At 31.9% G+C, this 19,707-nt stretch overlaps 1 non-coding gene across 1 annotated transcript; it reads left to right on the top strand.

Annotated features, from left to right (window-relative positions):
- Positions 1-14,807: 14,807 nt before the first annotated feature.
- LOC139895043 (small nucleolar RNA R71) lies at positions 14,808-14,914 on the top strand. Its single transcript, XR_011775514.1, has one exon. It is a non-coding gene; the product is annotated as a small nucleolar RNA R71 (small nucleolar RNA).
- The last annotated feature ends 4,793 nt before the right edge of the window (positions 14,915-19,707 follow it).

The raw sequence follows: 19,707 nt of genomic DNA on the forward strand, positions 1-19,707 counted from the left end.
ATATATATATATATATATATATATATCATTATTCAAAAATGGTTATTGTTATTGTTATTATTATTATTATATTATCATTAAAATAATTATTAGTATTATCTTTAATAAAGTTATAAGTAATTATTATTATTAGTATTATTGTAATTAAAACTAATATTAATAACACCTAATTATTTTAATTACTATTATTATCGTTATTATGAACACGATGTAAAAGATGATTAAAAGCTATTAAACGAAATGATTAGGAAATAATGAGTAAGAGCATTATGATTAAATTAATATATTATAAGCTATTGATTTAGATAAAATTATTGTTCTTATTATTTTTATCATTATTATTATTATTAAAAGTATCGTTGGTATTAAAACTATCATATTTTACTGCGTGTAATAAATTACTTTAATAAATATTATCTTTATGATATTAAATGACCTCTATAAATTTTATTACTTAAGATATATAGAAGTATATTTTAGTATATAAATTTTAATATGAAATTTTATTTATTAATAAATGAATTGTATTATTTACTATATTAAATCTTTTAAAAATATTTAAAAATATAAAACGACGATATTTAAAATATATTATAATTATGGAAATCATTTTGAGTCAAATTGATTTTTGTTGACTTTTGCACATTAGTCTCGAGCATTAGGATTGTGGTACACTATGACCTGACTTAATTTGTTAGACAAATATTGATCAACATATAAATATATATAATTAATTTAGGTTCGTGAATCCGAGGCCAACCTTGCACTTGTCCAATGACGTTATATGTATTTTTACTACGAAATACAGTATGGTGAGTTTCATTTGCATTTTTACCCTTTATATTTTTGGGCTGAGAATACATGCGCAATTTTTATAAATGTTTTACAAAATAGACACAAGAAATCGAAACTACATTATATGGTTGAATTATCGAAATCGAATATGCCCCTTTTTATTAAGTCTGGTAATCTAAGAATTAGGGAACAGACACCCTAATTGACGCGAATCCTAAAGATAGATCTATTGGGCCCAACAAGCCCCATCCAAAGTACCGGATGCTTTAGTACTTCGAAATTTATATCATTTCCGAAGGAGGATCCCGGAATGATAGGGGATATTCTTAAATGCATCTTGTTAATGTCGGTTACCAGGTGTTCAATCCATATGAATGAAATTTTTGTCTCTATGCATGGGACGTATATTTATGAGAACTGGAAATGAAATTCTTGTGGTCTATTAAAATGATAAAAATGATCGATTATGTTAAACTAATGAACTCACCAACCTTTTGGTTGACACTTTAAAGCATATTTATTCTCAGGTAATAAAGAAATCTTCCGCTGTGCATTTGCTCATTTTAAAGATATTACTTGGAGTCATTCATGGCATATTTCAAAAGACGTTGCATTCAAGTCGTTGAGTTCAATAGAGATTTTTATTAAGTAAATGATAGATTAGGTCATTTATAGTTGGATATTATGAAATGGTATGCATGCCTGTCAAATTTCGATGCAAAGAGAGTTTAACTTTTAAAAACGAATGCAATATCTGAAAAATGTATCATATAGAGGTCAAATACCTCGCGATGTAATCAACTATTGAGAATCGTTTATAATGTATATGAACGGGTTCTTTCACGACCATGCTATGCAACCACCGTTCTTACGGTTGACACCCGATTTGGTTCAGGTGACCTAATGAATTCCAGGTAAATTCCTAGGATTTTACGTTCAATGGTAATGAACGCATTGAAAATGGGTTTTCAGAAAACAAATCGGTTTGTAATTTTGATCAAAATTTTTTCTCATTCAAGCTCGAGTTTAGATATCATCGAATTCCATGAGTTTGTAATTCTCAATCTTTAAAGTCAATCTCTAGGATTGAGTAATATCAGTCTTAAAAGCTGATTTTTAATATTTAAGGAGATTATCCTTTCTGGGGGTCTGATTCATTAGTCTTATCAAGCTAATTTTCTGACCACTTGGCGATCCTGTTTGATGCTGAGGTCCGTGGATTTCCAGCTGATTTTCAAGAAAACTTTTCAACGTTTTTCGTAGACTCTAAACTGGTCTGGACGACAACTTCCTGACCTAAATCAAGAAGCGCGTTTCTATTTCGAAAGACTTTACTTCCTTTTAATGATGGAATTGATTCATCGTGTAGATCCATCTTTCTTTCAAATATATTACAGTTTATTGGTAAAACGGTTAATTTTGTCCAAAACAAAAGTATCTTCAATTATTTGTACAAAAATATGTGATATATGTTTTTAAATAACTTGGTAAATTTTTCCCACACTTGGCTTTTATTTTCCTTTTTATTGTCCTCTATTCCATTTTAAATGAATTTTAACATTTTGGTTTGTTTCTCAATTTATGTCCTTTCCAAGGTAACAATAATTTCGGTGTTAACACCTAGTTTTATCGTTCATAAATATGTATAAACATGATTTTGAATTCATTTAATTGAAAATTTTGAAAAATTTTACTAGAATTGGTAGTCAGTATATAAGACTAGGGCTGTTCTTTATTATCAGAGAGCACTAGATTCTAATACAACTACTATGTTATTAGTATTTCTAATGGTAACCAAGTGTATAAGTCAAAAATTTTAAAAATTCGAAAGAATTTAACCCCTTCCCACTCTTAAAATCTTGCAATGCCCTCATTTGCAAGAAATCAGAAACAATTTAAATTATTGAGGGTGATTAGCGTAGAAAAATGATTAAATTTTACCAAAGTTTCCAAACATATTGGCGTTTGTTTGCTGAATGATAAATGGTGCACATCATTTGTTCATTCCGTCTTGTTGTTACATCACATTTGTTTTTCGTTTTGTCGTCAAAATTAGTAGCTTTTGCTGAACTTAATGTCAGTCTTTGAAAATGCGCTGTGTTACCCTGTTGTGTACAATTGACACTATACATACATACAAATATAAACATGCATGGTAATTTGAAATGGAACTTAAAATCCCACTTTCAAATCAAATATGAAATATTAGTACAAAATAATAAAATTATTAAACAATACATTAATGTATCACAATATCATATGTTTAAACATAAATAAATAAAAATAATAAAAAGATAAAAATCATAGAAATCATCAATAGGAACTATATCAATCTGGATAGGGGTTCCAGTTCATGTCGTCGTTCGGGTTCCTTGGTTGGTGATAGCTGTACTGGTAGGCCTGGTTAGGGTCGTAGAGAGTAAATGGCGGTCTCATCTCGGGCTGGTGTGGAGGATAGTAAGCTGGTCGGGTCGGGATATAGTGCTCCTGAGGTGACAGCTGGCTCATAATCTGAAGCTGATGATAGTCCCATCTATCATGCTGTCATTGCCTGGAATGCTCGTAATCATTCCGGGCTTGCCACTGCTCCATCCGACGAAATCTCTCCGCGTTTGTCATGTCTACCTCATCTACACGCTGGTAGACATCAGTCATAGCCTCTCGAATGACATCCCTAATGTCATCCGCTTCCTCCATTTCCTCGTATGATCCTCTCTCTACCTGTGGATGACTACCTTCAAAGGGTACTGCCTGATTGCGTCTACTCTTTAATACCTTAGCACCCGCATAAACCCTCAATCCTAAAGGCTCAACCTGTTCTCTACATACCAAAAGTGGACCCCTTGGTCCCTATCTACACCTAAATACTTTCCAATGAGAGTAACAAAAATACCTCCTCCAATTATCCCCCCTTCCTGTATTCCTTCCACCATTTTAGATAAATAAAAACCAACACAGTAAGGGATATTAACAAAACCTCTTGGGTCTCGAATACACTTTAGGTAAAATAAATCATGTAAGGTCAATTTTTCCTTGTTGTGACCTGTCTGTGTAATCGAGTTAGCCAAAAATCTATGAATTATACGAAGCTCGGCTCTGTTAATATGTAAGTAGGTATGTGTTCCCCGCCCAAAAACATTATAATCTGACATACGCCTCCAGACGGCGTTCACATCAAAATTCCTATCTACCCTTTCACCACGATAAATCAAATTAATACAATCGGGTAGTAGTAATTCAGCGGGCGTATATATCTGCAAAGCCCTGGCCATGTCCAGCATGGACATCCTGTACATCCTACGGCCAAGTATAAATCTAAGAAAACTTATATCATCTAACCTATCTACATCTGCATTTAATGCTATAGTACTCATAAGCTCAACACACTATTCCTTATATACAGGTATACGAATGGTGAATAAACGTTCCCAATCGGTAAAAGAAGAACTGCCATACCTTTGGATTAAATGCTGTCTAACTGAGTTAGCAAGTTGGACCCTTTCCAAAGGATCCCAATCAATTACCCTTGGCACTTCTACATTTTTCAGTATTAGTTTGAATTTATTACTTTGATATGCCGGGTAATCCCTCCAGCTTCTATCGAATCTCAGATTAGGATGCAACGTGTGTTCAGGAATTGTTGGGTATTCTACTGGTGGATGTATCAGAAATACTGTGAAGGCATCAACAAATTGTAGCGGATCATAATAAGGTATGTGTTGATCAGGCTGTTGTTGTGGTTCTTGTTGTTGTTCTTGTTCGGGCTCGTATTGCGGCTCATATTCTGGTTCAGGTTCTTGTTGTGGTTGTCTAGATGATGATGAAGCACCAGCAGTATCGGTTTTCTGCAAAACACATTAAACACAAAATTTGTGCATCCAAATATGCATTAGTGTTAGCAAAATAACAACTTGAAACAATTACAATAACATGTTAAATCATAATTAAACTTATACACATTTTCACAATTTTATTAATTCTACACTTTTTCAAATAAGCTTTTATGAAAATGTATACAAAGTTCATAAGCATTTAACTCAAATAACATGTCAAAATAGTCATTACAAACAATTAAACAAGTCTCAAATGGCAATTATATCAAATTAATCAAGTTCATGAATTTTAGACTTAAAAAGTCTACTTTAATCTCCAAAAATCATGTTTAGGATCAATGTTTGGATCATTTAGCTACCTAAACATGTTACACTACTTAATTTAGCAATAATTCATGATAAAAATCGGCCATAACCTGTTTATATCAAAAAGCCCCAAATTGCTAAAAAAACACAAACCCTATATTTCTAAAATTTTCGAAGTTTTTGGCTTCAAATCATGTTAAATAGCATCAATCTAGGTTATACATGCATAAAATACTAACAATTTAACTCTAATTACACTAGAAATTTACAAAATTAAATTAGGTATAATATTGGTAATTATCACAAAAACTAGAAATTTTAAGAGTTTAGGGGTGTAATTTTTACCTTTTTGTTGAAGAATCCGAACCTAGGCATGATTAGAGCAAGAAATTTGACGAATTACGGTGAAATTTGGTAATTTTTGGTGAGGATTTGAGTATGTGTTCGTGTGTATATGTGTGTGTAAGTGTGGAGATAGAACACAGCTCGCTGGGTTTTATGTTTCTGGCCTGGATTCCAGCTCCATGCGATCGCATGGAGTTGCAGTGCAAACCCCATGCGATCGCATGGGGTTCGGGTACAGTAACTTTTGTTTTTTTTTATTTTTTTTATATATAAAAATCTTATAACTTCTAAAACATAAATTAATAACATTTTAAAAATTTGTTTCTTTTTAGGAGTGAGGGTGTTTCGGATCGTTGTTCTAGTCCGTCCCTCGACAAAATTTTAAAATTTGTCAATTTAAAGCGCGGCGTTAAAAGTAAAGATTTTTGAATTTTTTAATGTTTTTGGCATACTTTAATTCAACAAGATTAAAAATAATGATAATAAAAATTCTCGTCCCTCCCTTGGGTAGAGCAATTTCGGTTCAACGACCTAGTTTTCAACTCACGTCGAATTTTTAGAAATCAATTTTTAACTTAGCGAAATAAAGTAAATTTTTGTTTTTAAATTCACACCAAACTTAAATTTAAAATGCATAAAATTAAAAATTCATATTATTAAAATTAAAAATTCACACCAAATTTATATTATATTTTTGTTTTTATACATACAAACTTATATTAAAAATATGAATTTTTTCAAATATTTATAAATTTAAATATATTGATTTTAAAAGGTTTACAATATTAATTTTAAAAACAAAGTAAAAATAAAATTAAAAATCTTTTTTTGGTCTTTTATCCCACTTTAATCAATCAAATATTATCAAAAATATACGCCCCTCTTTTCGGTAAAGTAATTTCGGTTCCATAACCTAGTTTAACTCATGACGAATTTTTGAAATATTTTGGGTTGAATGATTAAAGATATTTATACCTTAAGAATAAACGGTAAATTTCGCAGTGATGTAATAAATTTTTGCATGATATCAATAATTTCGGTCGCAAAACCAAATTTTATTGAATACCAATTTAATACTTTATAGCGAACGATTTAGCGTTTATTATCAAAAGGTTAAAAGCAATAAAAATAAACATAAAAACTGTACATACTTACCTGTGAAATAGAATTCTTAGTGACCTGCTTTAGCCCACTCATAAGATAGTCGGACTAATTGGTTTTCCATAGCTACATAGGCATAACCTCGAGCATTCAACGTTTTTTCTTCGAAACATATGAACGGTCCATCTCTGCATAAAGTAACGAATTCGGTATTGGAATATGTCTGATTTGTCGAGCATTTTCCTTCGTGTGACCATTTTCCGCATTTGTGACATCTTTCAAGGTGTCGTGCTCTTCTTTTCGCTGCGGATTTTGATTTTCCTTTACCAAAATGTAACTTATTATTTTCGTTCCTGGATTCTTTTCTTACTCCGTCCAATTTGCCTCTGATTAATGATACCAATTCACTTGGAAGGGTGTCATTATTTCGTTTAGTGATTAAAGCGTGTAGCATTAGACCATGGTTTAGCTCATAGGAAGTCTTCAACTCGTAAAACCTAAAAAAAATAAAAATTCAGAATGGGGGGAGAAGACTAGTTCTTTAGGCTCTGCTAGGAAAAGACCATTCGGATTTCATTCTCGAGAAATACACGAAAACAGAATATCTAACTCTAACAGAAATATATATTACCCTAAAAAGATTCGAACCTCCCCACACTTAGTTAGAGGTGGTGTTGAAATTGTGATTATCGTTATTTTCAATTGGATCATCAACAATTTATATGTCTCTGACTTTTGCTTCAATCCATTTGTTGATTTCCTCCGTAGCTTTCACAAATTCAACTAACATTGCCTTTTCTTTTGGCGATAAATTGGATACTAATCGGTTACATAACTTAAGGTTTCCCTTAATCTTAGCATCGTGAATCCGTTTATAAAGTTTCTTCGTTGAACTATTAAAAACGGGTTCATCTAATTTCTTATCATCAACGGGGTTATTTGTGATCGGATCATCATTAAGTGTTTCTTCATCTTCCCCACACTTATGCATTTTTATTGGTTTAACAGTTTTGGTTGGTGGAGATCTAAACTTTCGATTCACAAAGGTGATCGATTTATCACCATCCCTAAGTGTCATTCTACCTTCTCTTACATCAATGAATGCCTCGGTGGTTGCTAAAAATGGGCGACCTAAAATTAGAGGAATATCAAAGTTTTCCTCCATATTAATCACTATGAAGTTTGCAACAAAGGTCAAACTTCCCACGTTAACAAGTAAATTATTTGCTATTCCAACCGGGTGTTTAATGGTTAGGTCAAATGATTGAACACCTATTTTGGTTGGTTTTAATTTACCCATACCTAATCTTTTGTATAAAGAAAGAGGCATAATATTTGCACTTGCTCCTAAATCTGCGAATCCATTATATACAGCACCATCATTAAGCAAGCAAGAAATGATAAATTTACCCGGGTCTCCTTCTTTAGTAAGTCGAGTTGGTTTGTAAACCTTTTTCGGGTGTTCTTTTCTTGGTTCTTTCACTTCTATTTAAACTTCTTGTTCACATTTTTCGTCGTTTCTTGGAATGGGAGGTTTGTATAAGAATTCTTCTTCATCACTCCAATTTGAATCCTCCCTATTTTCCAATTTTGATTTTTCATATGTTGTTGATAACATATTTATGTTTTCATTTTGAAGGTTTTCTTGGGTGGTGAAATTATGATTGACTTCATTGTCAACTTCCATCAGACCATGTATGTAATGTTTAACTCTGTGACCATTAACTTTAAATTCAATCCCATTTGAATTTATTAACTCTATTGTTCCGTATGGGAAAACTCTTTTGACTATGAATGGTCCAGACCATCTTGATTTCAATTTTCCAGGAAATAGCTTGAATCGTGAATTGAAAAGAAGAACTCTGTCTCCTTCTTTAAATTCTTTTGAACTTCTGATTCTTTTATCATGCCATTTCTTCGTTCTTTCTTTATAGATTAACGAATTTTCATATGCTTCATATCTTAATTCTTCTAATTCGTTTAGTTGGCTTAACCGTAGACGTCCAGCTTCATGTAAATCAAGATTACATGTCTTCAAAGCCCAAAATGCTTTGTGTTCAATTTCTACTGGAAGATGACATGCTTTTCCGTAAACGAGTTTAAAAGGTGTGGTTCCAATTGGAGTTTTGTAGGCTGTTCTAAAAGCCCAGAGTGCATCCTCTAATTTCATGGACCATTCCTTCGGATTTGATCCTACGGTTTTCTCTAGAATACGTTTTAATGCTCGGTTGGTATTTTCAACTTGTCCACTTGTTTGTGGATGATAAGCAGTGGAGATTTTATGAGTTACTCCATATCTTTTGAGAACTTTCTCAAGTTGATTATTACAAAAATGAGTACCCCGATCACTTATTAAAGCTTTCGGTGTTTCAAACCTAGCAAAAAGGCGTTTTAAAAAGTTGACTACAACTCGTGCATCGTTAGTCGGGAGAACTTGTGCTTCCGCCCATTTAGATACATAATCAATGGCAACGAGAATATAGAGATTATTATGAGATTTTGGAAATGTACCCATAAAGTCAATACCCCAAATGTCAAATACTTCACATACTTGAATGACATTTTGTAGCATTTCATCACGTTGACTTATTTTTTCGGCCCTTTGACAAGCATCACAGGATTTGCAAAGAAGGTGTGCGTCTTTGAAAATTGTAGGCCAATAGAATCCAACATCGTAAACTTTTCTTGCTGTTAGTTGAGGCCCATAATGCCCTCCTGTTGGTCCTGTGTGACAATGGTTTAAGATTTGACTAGCTTCATCTCCGAATACACATCGGCGTATTATTCCATCAGGACAACTTTTAAACAAATGTGGATCTTCCCAGAAATAGTGTTTTATATCGCTAAAGAATTTCTTTCGTTTTTGGTACGATAATCCTTTTTCAAGGAATCCACATACTAAGTAGTTTGCATAGTCTGCAAACCATGGAATTTCATTATAATCTATCTTCAATAGATATTCATTAGGAAAGTTGTCTTGTATGGCCGATTCATTTAGAACTTCTAATTCAGGATTTTCAAGACGAGAAAGATGATCGGCGGCGAGATTTTCTGCTCTCTTTTTATCTCGAATTTCAATATCGAACTCTTGTAAGAGTAATATCCAACGGATTAATCGTGGTTTAGCATCTTGTTTCGAAAATATGTACCTAAGAGCAGAATGGTCAGTATAGACCACCGTTTTAGCTAGAACAAGATATGAACGAAATTTGTCAAAAGCAAAGACAATAGCAAGGAGTTCTTTTTCAGTAGTTGTGTAATTCGTTTGTGCTCCTTGTAACGTCTTACTAGCATAATAAATAGGTTGAAATCGTTTTTCTATCCTTTTTCCTAAAACGGCTCCCATTGCAAAATCACTTGCATCGCACATTAGTTCAAACGGTAGATTCCAATTTGGTGTTATCATGATCGGTGCATTAGTGAGTTTTTCTTTAAGAATATTAAAAGATTTGATGCATTCATCTGAAAAGATAAATGGAGCATCCTTTTCTAGGAGTTTATTCATAGGAGTGGCAATTTTAGAAAAATCTTTTATGAAACGTCGGTAAAAATCGGCATGCCCTAGAAAACTCCTAACTCCTCTAACATTGGTGGGATGTGGAAGTTTAGCAATTACATCTACTTTAGCTCTATCCACTTCAATTCCTTCCTTTGAAATTTTATGACCAAGAACGATGCCTTCTTTAACCATGAAATGGCATTTCTCCTAATTAAGTACTAGATTTGATTGTTCGCATCTAATAAGCATTCGTTCAAGATTAACTAGACATGATTCAAATGTATCACCGAAGACTGAAAAGTCATCCATGAAAACTTCCATGCATTCTTCTATCATGTCGTGAAAAATCGCCATCATGCACCTTTGAAAGGTTGCAGGGGCGTTGCAAAGTCCAAATGGCATGCGTTTGTAAGCAAAAGTACCATAAGGGCACGTGAACGTGGTTTTCTCTTGGTCTTCGGGTGCTATTGGAATTTGAAAATATCCGGAAAAACCATCAAGAAAACAATAGTAACTATTTGCCGGCTAATCTTTCCAACATTTGATCAATAAAAGGTAAAGGAAAGTGATCTTTTCTGGTGGCGTCATTTAATTTTCTATAATCAATACAAACACGTCATCCTGTTACAATCCTAGTAGGAATAAGCTCATTTTTTTCATTTGTGGTGACAGTCATGCCACCCTTCTTAGGTACGCATTGAACTGGGCTTACCCATGGACTATCAGAAATTGGATAAATTAAACCTGCATCAAGCAGTTTAATAATTTCTTTCTTAACAACATCTTGCATATTAGGATTTAGTCTTCGTTGGCGTTGCACATATGATGTGTGCGAGGTGTACTTGGAAATAGTATTAATTTTTACAAGGAAATACTATTAAATACGATACAATTTTACACAAGTTATTTATTTATTTATAGAGTGGATATACCTAAACCTTGCTACAACACTTATAGGCGGTGTACCTAATCGTACAGTAGTGTAGTTTTTAGTAAGTCCGGTTCATTCCACAGGGATCTCTTAAACAAGCTTAACGCTATATATTTAAAAACTATATTTGTAAAAATACAACAATATATATAAGTAATATTATTATTATAAAAGGGGGTTTTTTACCGTTTAATGACCGGTTTGTCGATTTTAAAACTTTAGTCGCAGTTAAAACCTAATGTAAAATATTAAAAATAAATACAACTTAATTTAAAGCGTAAAGTAAATAACGATAATGAAATTGCGATAAATAAAAGTGCGATAAAATAAAATTGCGATAATTAAAAAGTACGATAATTAAAAGTGCAATTAAATATAATGACAATAAATAAAAGTGCGATAATTAAAAGTGCAATTAAATATAAAATAAAGGAAATTAAATATGAAATAAAGGAATTATGCTTATTTAAACTTCCATAATCATGATGTTTGACGTGTTGTTTCTAGTTTATTCTCATGGGTTAATTGTTCTTTGTCCTGGATTATTCGATATGTCCATACGGATTTGTCCATAATAGTCCATCAGTCATAAATATAAAGTGTGAAAGCTTTCGTCAAATTATTCTTATTCCCGAAGTCAAATATTCCAACTAATTGGGGATTCGAATTGTAACAAAGTTTTAATACTTTGTTTAATGAATACACCAGGTTATCGACTGCGTGTAAACCAATGTTTTACTACTTTGTTAACAATTACACCAATTACCCTTGAATGTAATCCACCCCTGTTTCAACAAGTCTATTAACTATTAATCCAGTTCCGTGTCCGGTAAAATGAACAATTATTGGTATTTATAGATATCCCGCCCACCGTACCCAGTCAAGCGTATGTGATTATATATAAATACGTCAAATTATAAGTTTATATATTAAATTAACGAGGTATCGTTTAGTTAATATAAAACCCATTAATAGCCCATAGTCTAATTTCCACAAGTGTCGTTCTTTTATTCAAACCCCAATTATGGTATAAAGCCCAATTACTCAATTTTAATATTTAGCCCAACATCATGATTACTTCGGCATTAAATAAGCATAACAATAACTTAGCTACGAGACATTAATTTAAAAATAACATTAACCATAACTTACAGTGATTAAAAATAGCGTAGCGTTACATGGACAGAATTTCGCCTTACACCCTTACAACATTCGCTAACATACCCTTATTATTAGAATTTAAAATTAAAATTAAAATTATAAAATATATATATATTTTACGTATGATAGAAAGGAAAGAAAAAGATGTCAAATATCGATCGAATGCGTTGCCTTTTATAGGCCCCATTTCAGTTTTAGTGTGCTCCGCGATCACGAAGGGTTTCTCCTTCACAGCTTCGCGATCGCGGAGTAGTGGATTACAGCTCATCCAAGTTTGGCTCCTAGCTTGCCGACGGATTTTTTAATAAATAAATATAATATATATATATAATTTTAAGAATTATTTATATATTATATTATATTTATATGCATAGTTGACTTATAATTTTCGCTCCGTTGCGTCGTGCGTTGAAAGTTGACTTAGGTCCCGGTTCCAGATTTTTTAAACGTCCTTGCGTACAATTTAATATCTTGTACTTTGCGTTTTGTAACTTGTACTTTTGTCATTTCTAGACGCTTCTCATCAATAAATTGAACCTCTTGGATCGTACTTTGTACTTTTGAGCTTTTTGGTTGTTTGCGTCTTTAAATCGTCGAATCTGCCTTTTGTCTTCACCTTTTAATATTTAAACGGATATCACTTGCAAATAGAACAATTGCAACTAAAAGCTTGTCTTTCTTGAGGAATAATGCTATGAATTATGTGTTCGTTTTTAGCATTATCAACATACGTTTTATGACCTTCTTCCATAAGGATTTTATGTGTGCAATACGAAGGACTTATTCCTTTAATATCATGAATCTTCCATGCAATAGCTGGTTTATGAGCTTTTAGCACAGAAATGAGTTGAGATTTTTCATTTTTAGTAAGAGAAGACGATATTATTACAGGTAATTCAGACTCACCATGTAAATAAGCATATTTCAAATGGTTTGGAAGTGGCTTTAACTCTAATGTTGGTGGTTTTTCTATCGATGATTTATATCGATATCTGTCTTCCTCTTTTAGCATTTGAATTTCTTCTGTTGCTGGTTCATATCCATTAGCCATAAGTGTAGCTAACATTTCAGTTTCATCAATTGGTTCAGTTCCTTCTCCTAAAGAACATTCTCCAGTTCCTTGTAATTCTGGAAATTCTTCTAACAATTCTGCATGTGAATCTATAGTTTGAATATAATAGCATGTATCATCTGCAGATTGCGGTTGTTGCATGGCTCTATCAACTGAAAAGGTAACACTCTCGTCCTCTATACTTAGGGTCAGTTTCTTACCAAACACGTCTATTATTGCTTTGGCCGTGTTTAAGAATGGTCTTCCTAATATGAGAGGAACTCGAGAATCTTCTTCCATGTCCAGAATAACAAAATCTACTAGAAATACTAAAGTACCAACTTTAACTAGCATGTTCTCCATTATCCCTCTAGGATATTTTACTGATCTATCTGCTAGTTGTATGCTTATTCGTGTTGTTTCAATTCTCCAAGGTCTAGTTTAGCGTATAGTGAATACAACATTAAATTTATACTAGCACCTAAGTCTGCCAATGCTTCTATTGAACTAAGACTACCCAGAAAACATGAAATTGTGAAACTTCCTGGATCAGATAATTTTTCTGGTATCTTATTCAATAGCACTGCAGAACAATTTGCATTCATAGTAACAACCGAGAGTTCTTCCATTTTCTTTCTATTAGTGATTAGATCTTTCAAGAATTTAGCATATCTAGGCATTCCTGAAATCACATCAATGAAAGAAATATTTACATTTATCTGTTTAAACATATCCAAGAATTTGGATTGCTCGGCTTCAAGTCTTTCTTTTCTCATTTTACTCGGGTAAGGAAGTGGTGGTTGGTATGGTTTAACATAAGGTTTTGCCTTAACTGTGTTATCTTCATTAACCTTTTCAACTACCGGTTCTTTTTCCTTATCTTGTTCAGATTGTGGTTCTTGTGGAGTAGGAATAGCTTCATCAGAAATTACAGGTATTTCTGGTGGTTTAAGTGTAATACCACTTCTTGTGGTAATGGCTTTAGCTGTTTCATTCCGGGGGTTAGCATTTGTATCACTAGGTAGACTTCCCGGTTTTCTTTCACCTATCAACCTTGCTAGGTTGCTCACTTCTTGTTCCAAATTTTGAATAGAAGCATGTTGATTTCTAAATGTTTGAGCATTTTGTTCATTGGTTTGTTTCTGAGATGTGAAAAACTGTGTTTGAGATTCAACTAGCTTTGACATCATATCTTCTAAATTTGGCTTTTTATCATCGGTTTGTGGTGGTTTGTTTTGAAAAATAGGTCTTTGCTGATTGTAAGTATTGTTGGATACTTGTTGATTGCTAGGACCTTGTTGGTTGTTGTATGGAACATTTTGGTTATAATTCTGGTTTTGATTATAGATTGGTCTTGGCGGTTGATAATTATTCTGATAATTATTTCCAGGCCTTTGGTTTATGTATGAAACATTCTCTCTTTGTTCCATTGTTAGTTCAATACTGAGACAATCTTTTGTTAAATGTGATCCTCCACACTGCTCACAACTAATTCGTATTGAGTGGATATCTTTAGTCATCTTTTCCATTCGTCTCTCGACAGCATCTATTTTTGCAGAAATGGAATCTAAGTCATGGCTAGAATCGGCTCTAGCTGCTTTAGATGATCTAACGATATCTTTTTCTTGGTGCCACTCATGTGAGTGGGAAGCAGTGTTATCAATAATTTTGTAAGCATCAGTTGCGGTTTTCTTCATAATGGAACCACCAACTGCTATATCGATGTCTTTCCTTGTAGTGATGTCGCATCCTTGGTAGAATATTTGTACTATTTGACAGGTGTCTAAACCATGTTGCGGACATCCTCTCAATAATTTTCCAAATCTTGTCCACGCTTCATATAAAGTTTCATTTGGCTTCTGTGTGAACGTAACAATTTCTCCTTGAAGTCTTACGGCTTTAGATGCCGGAAAGAATTGTTTAAGAAATTTTTCAACTAAAACATCCCATGTATCAATCGCCCCTTCAGGTAACGATTCCAACCAATCTTTGGCTTCTCCCTTTAAAGTTCAGGGAAATAACATGAGATATATCTGTTCATCCTCCACTTCTCTTATTTTAAATAAAGTACAGATCCTATTAAATGTACGAAGATGTTCGTTTGGATCTTCCTTCGGCGCACCACTAAATTGGCATTGATTTGTTACCATGTGTAGGATTTGTCCTTTGATTTCATAATCTGGCGCATTAATGTCTGGTTGAGTAATTGCGTGACCTTGGCCAGTGCGTTTAGCTCGCATTCGGTCTTCCATACTTAGAGGTTCCAGATTTTCCATGATTGAATTTGTGGAATCTGAATCACTAGAGGATTCTGATTTAATGGTTGGTTCCTCTACAATCTCTGTATGAATGATTGGTGGTTCCGGAGGAATGATTAATGGTTCAGGATCTCTGAATTATCCCTGAATATTCTCCGGATTCTCAATTGTGAGGTCGGGTTCAAAAAATGGATTATCGGAAATTTGAATTGGAGTACTTGGTCGACTAGATGACGATTCTAAAGAAAAATTAACGGCGACAATATTTGCTATATGTCTTGATCTAGTTACAGGTGGTGAACGTACAAAAGGTGGTGAACGTTTTGCTCGGTGCATTCACTGAATATCCTATTAGTTATAAAAATAAGAAAAATTATATAAGTTATCAAATTAATAGACTTTTCTGCTTTTGCCCACGTTTCGAATAGCCAATAGATGCAGCAGGGAGCCAGAACCCTTTAAATTGGAAGCTCACAACTCAGCCACTAACAAATCCAACTATTACTACGAAACAGAAAATTTGGATGTCTATCAATTCAACCACTAAAAATAATTTTTCGTTGAAATTTAAAGAAATTTTAGAGAAGAAATAGAAAATTCTATGTCCTAAAAACTATAGTGGCGAAAAAAAATAAGAAAGAAAAAGAGCGCGTCGAAAAACGTTAAAAAAATTAAAGTTCGAAAAATAAAAAGAAAGTAGCGCGTCGAAACTAAAAAGGAACTAAAAACTAAGAATTAAAAGTTACGTCTAAAAGTATTAAAGCTTAAAAGAAAAACTATATCCCAAATGGCAATAACTTAAAAAGGTACTAAAATATAAAAACGGCGTCGCAAAATTCTAAAGCACCTAAATCTTAGCCTAAATAAAAAGCACTTAAGGGCTTTTACGGCAAAGCCTAAAAATCTAGAAATAAAAATAACTATGGCAAAATACTACACTTAAAAGTAAATACGAACGAAAAATACAAATATTACGCTAAAACAAACAAAAAGATACAAAATATAAAAATAAACTTAAAGTTGTAAAAAGTACAATTTTTATAAAAATATTATTTTTATATTATTTATTTTATAAAACTATTAATTTTTATATAATTTATAAAACTAAATAAACTAAATAATGCAAATTAAATAATAAAACTAAAACTTAAATAATAAATTAATAAAAACCTAATTAGGGTTTTAATTAATTATAATTAATAATAATACTCCGTAATGATTGTTGTTGGATGGTCAAACCCGGCGTGTCAGGTACCCTCATGCGATCGCATGAAATTTTGCCTTCTGGCTCATGCGATCGCATGGGCTAGGTTTTCGGGCCAGGTGTTGGGCTGCTACAGTACCATGCCGAGAGTTATATATTTTTTTTTTCTGTTTTCTGTTTTAATAAATAATTATATAAATAAATAAAAACGTGTATTTTAAAAACTAAAATAAAAATAAAGAAACTTTATAATTTTATATATATATATATATATATATATATAACAAATTATTAAAAATATATAAATATTTTGTTTTTCTTTTTTATATTTTTGGTTTTTAATAATTAAAACGTATATTTTTACAAAAAAGAACTTTATAAAAAATCTTTTTTTTATAGCGTTGCGCTTTCGGCGTTTTAGCGTTCCCCGGCAGCGGCGCCAAAAATACTTGATGTGTGCAAGGTGGTGTATAAAATAGTTATATTTTTACTACGAAAAACTATTAAATACGATACAAATTTACACAAGTGATTTATTTATTTATAGAATGGATATACCTAAATATTGCTACAACACTTATAGGCAGTGTACCTAATCGTACAGTAGTGTAGTTTTTAGTAAGTCCGGTTCGTTCCACAGGGATCTTTTAAAGAAGCTTAACGCTATATTTTTAACTTATAATTGTAAAAATACAAAAATATATATAAGTAGTATTATTATTATAAAAGGGGGTTTTTACCGTTTAATGATCGGTTTGTCGATTTTAAAACTTTAGTCACAGTTAAAACCTAATGTAAAATATTAAAAATAAATATAACTTAATTTAAAGCTTAAAGTAAATAACGATAATGAAATTGCGATAAATAAAAGTGCGATAAAATAAAATTGCGATAATTAAAGAGTACGATAATTAAAAATGTAATTAAATAAAATGACAATAAATAAAAGTGCGATAATTAAAAGTGCAATTAAATATGAAATATGTAAATTATGCTTATTTAAACTTCCGTAATCATGATGTTTGACGTGTTGTTTTTAGTTTATTCCCATGGGTTAATTGTCCTTTGTCCTGGATTATTCGATATGTCCATACGGATTTGTCCATAATAGTCCATCAATCATAATCATAAAGTGCGAAAGTCTTCGTCAAATTATTCTTATTCCCGAAGTCAAATATTCCAACTAATTAGGGATTCGAATTGTAACAAGGTCTTAATACTTTGTTTAATGAATACACCAGGTTATCGACTGCGTGTAGTCCAAGGTTTTACTACTCTGTTAACAATTACACCAATTACCCTTGAATGTAATCCACCCCTGTTTCAACAAGTCTATTAACTATTAATCCAGTTCCGTATCCGGTAAAATGAACAATTATTGGTATTTATAGATATCCCGCCCACCGTGCCCAGTCAAGCGTATGTGGTTATACATAAATACGTCAAATTATAAGTCTATATATTAAATCAACGAGGTATCATTTAGTTAATATAAAATCAATTAATAGTCCATAGTCTAATTTCCACAAGTGTCGTTCTTTTATCCAAACCTCAATTATGGTCCAAAGCCCAATTACCCAATTTTAATATTTAGCCCAACATCATGATTACTTCATCTTAAATAAGCATAATAATAACTTAGCTACGAGACATTAATTTAAAAATAACATTAACCATAACTTACAGTGATTAAAAATAGCGTAGCGTTACACGGACAGAATTTCGACTTACACCCTTACAACATTCGCTAACATACCCTTATTACTAGAATTAAAATTAAAATTAATATATATATATATATATATATATATATATATATATATATATATATATATATATATATATATATATATATATATATATATATATGTTTACGAGTGCGATAGAGAGAAAGATGTAGGATATATAAACTTAGCCAAAACACACGAATTTATAGGGGTGTGGCCTGCCACCTACTGCCATGCGATCTCATGGATTTAACACTTCCAAGGGAAGTTCACATGTCTTTGTTTTCTAGTTTGCCGACGGTTTAATAAATAAATATAATATATAAATAATTTTAAGAATTATTTAAATATTATATTATATTTATGTGCATAGTTGACTTGAAATTTTTAGTCCGTTGCGTCGAGCGTTGAGAGTTGACTCTGATCCTGGTTCCGATTTTTCGAACGTCCTTGCGTACAATTTAATATCTTGTATTTTGCGTTTCGCGTCTTGTACTCTTGTAATTTTGAGACATTTCTCATCAATAATTTGAACCACTTTGATTGTATTTTGTACTTTTGAGCTTTTTGATCGTTTGCGTCTTCAATTCGTCGAATCTGTCTTTTGTCTTCACCTTTTATTATTTAAACGAATATCACTTGTAAATAGAACAATTGCAACTAAAAGCTTGTCTTTCTTGAGGGATAATGCTATGAAATATATGTTCGTTTTTATCATTATCATCAATATATATATATATATATATATATATATATATATATATATATATATATATATATATATATATATATATATATATATATATATATATAATCTTAGAATTACCCCACGGCGTATTGTGTACGTATTGTCTTGCATCAATCCAGAGATGTATTGTATACGTATTGTCTTAGAATTAACTAAGACGTATTGTGTACGTATTGTCTTAGGATTTATCAAAACGTATTGTGCACGTATTGTCATGGAACGTACCAAGATTATTATATATATACAATCTCGAAATTAATCAAGATTATAATATTTTGTTATACTAATGATAACATGTCCAAATATATATAGGATATAGGAAAAGTTAACAAGGATATGATTAATATAGTTTTTATAATATAAATTTCGTCCATACCACGTTAATTTTAGCAGATTTTGTTTTGCTCGCCAAATATTCATTACAACTCCGTTTAAAGTGAATCAAATTGCTATGGATTCCTTAAGAAGTCAATTTTACAAAAACAATTCAAAAAGTTCATTCCAAGTAGTAATGTTTAGAGTTTTACCCTCTTTTTGTGTTGGTGGACAGATTTGAAAAAATCCCGGCATCCACCCAATATATGATTTTTGATAAAATACTTCCACTTTGTCTAAAATCATGAAAAAAATACTGGAAGTCTTATTTACATATATTAACATATTTCCAAAGTCTTAGCCTCGAACTCAAAGTCTAAAATAGGTTTTTAATTCCCAACCCAAAATAGCCCGCTTTTTACTGAATGGAGAT

This window comes from Rutidosis leptorrhynchoides, chromosome 2 (genome assembly GCF_046630445.1).
Source record: "Rutidosis leptorrhynchoides isolate AG116_Rl617_1_P2 chromosome 2, CSIRO_AGI_Rlap_v1, whole genome shotgun sequence".
Taxonomy (NCBI): Eukaryota; Viridiplantae; Streptophyta; class Magnoliopsida; order Asterales; family Asteraceae; genus Rutidosis; species Rutidosis leptorrhynchoides.